The following is a 2,177-nucleotide window of genomic DNA, read 5'->3' on the forward strand; positions in this document are numbered from 1 at the left end:
ATCAACCACCTGCTCCGACCGGTAACCTAAACCCCCAAGGAGAAGCACCAAGCTCATCATTAATGTGTTTCTTTTGACATCTTGAATGAATATGCTACGACCCATCAAGGAAGCCGTATCTGATCCTCAAAGGCTGAGCTTTCTACTACAGCCCACAAGAAACGCTATTTCTAATTATAACCAGATTGTCCCCCCCACCACCACCACTACCACCACCCCACCACCACCCCACCGTGGAATCTGGTAATAAAGGTAATGTTCTTCTATAAAACAACGGTTTCATAAAATGATCAGAGCCTGGCCCAGTGTCCTAAACACTTACCTACCCCCTTAAAGTGTTGGATTAGATTAAAGTGCCAGGGGGACATAACTGATGTAATGTTTCAAAATCATAAATGCAGGGGGAGGGATTTTAAAGCTGGATAATGGGGAGAACGGGGTAATGCAATAAAAGCTGGTGCGAACGCCGAGTCTGTGATACTTGATTTATTGTTTTAATATAATGCTGTAAAGGCCACGCTTGAATATAGAGCAGTATTTTATTTATCTGATAGCCAAGATCCTAACGATGGGTGTTTAACAAGGGCTTTATCCTGGAGACGGTGACAGAGACAAATGCAGCTGGTTTCAGGATGCTCCCGAGAAAGGTGACAGAGCAGCAGGGAGAGGCGGAGGGGCTGTGTTTCGCAGGTGCCCCAGGGCCCCTCTGAAAAGTACGATTCCTCACCTACCAGCGTGGCTCTGAGCTTTAACAACCTCCCCCAGCCCCGCAAAGCTCAGCAAATTGGTTGCAAGATGAAGACCCTGGTGAACCATAGCAGCCCACAGGACTGACCCTGAACTCACAGTACTGGGTCCTCCCTGAAGCCAGGAGAGGAAGAAGGACACAGGAAGGTAGGGAGAAAGTAGCACCCCGTGTTCCTCATCTCCCCGAAAGCCCAGCTCTGCCCTGTTGGAATATGCCGGAGAAAATGCCATGAGCCAAGGGGTCAAGGTCTCACTTTGTTTCAAGGAGCTTTGCAAGGTGTCCTCAGTTGGGAGAAGGAGAAGTAGGCTTGGTACATAGGCTGACATCCTTTTTTCTTAAAATAAATCAAAACCCATGAGCTATTTCCAACAGCTCATTGTCCAACTGTCCAATGGCTGTCCGTCACTGCTTCCTACGTTACATGGCACAGTGGCTAAGAGAGGCTCTGGGCTCAACCCCTGTTTGACTCCTACTAGTTCTGTGACCTCATGCAGATTCGTGGAAACACTTCATCTTTACAGTGGGGATAAGATTACCCACCTCTGAGAGGGTTAAGGAAAATACCACATATAACCAGTAATGTTAGAACAAGAGCGGTTTGGGGGTTATAATCAAAACAACACTTCCCTTTAAAACGTATTCGTGGGGGGATTTTCTCTTTGCATTTGGTGGAAGACTGTCTGGAGCATGGCCCACAACATATGGGCCTTAGATAATAAAAAGTCCTCCAGCTGCATCTCAAATATAGTCTGGATTCAGAAATTGAAAGGTCCAGTTTGTCTTCCAATTATCACATTTGATTTGCCTTCGAATTTTCTCCCTCCCCAAGCCACTGTCTACTCCACAGAGACCTCAGAACTCTAAATGGTCTTCTTGGGCATTCTCCTTTTAAATGACTCTAACCCAGCGGTTCTCAACCTGTGGGTAGCAGCCCCTTTGGCGGTCGAACGACCCTTTCACAGGGGTCACCTAAGACCATCCTGCATATCAGATATTTACATTACGATTCATAACAGTAGCAACATTACAGTTATGAAGTAGCAACGAAAATAATTTTACGGTTGGGTCACAACATGAGGAACTGTATTTAAAAGGCCAGAAGGTTGAGAACCACTGCTCTAATCCAATACTCTGACCAGTCTACACCTCTGGCCCACCATCATGTGACTTTGACCTACTTCCCTACTTCCTTCACCCTCACCTCTCACTCTCCTCCCTCCACCCCACCCCACCCACTCTCCCATGTCAGACCCAGTCTCGCCATGCCCACAAAATGCCAGCAAAACAACCCACTCTCCCAGTGGTCTTATGGAAGCCCCTCATTGCAGGGGAGAAGAGGAAGGGACTTGGTATGGGCTGTCTTCAGAGAAATCCTCTTCACAAATGCACTCTTACTACCCTGTATATCCTGCAGGTGAGTTCTCCCACT

This window comes from Myotis lucifugus, unplaced genomic scaffold (assembly GCF_000147115.1).
Source record: "Myotis lucifugus unplaced genomic scaffold, Myoluc2.0 scaffold_34, whole genome shotgun sequence".
Classification (NCBI taxonomy): domain Eukaryota; kingdom Metazoa; phylum Chordata; class Mammalia; order Chiroptera; family Vespertilionidae; genus Myotis; species Myotis lucifugus.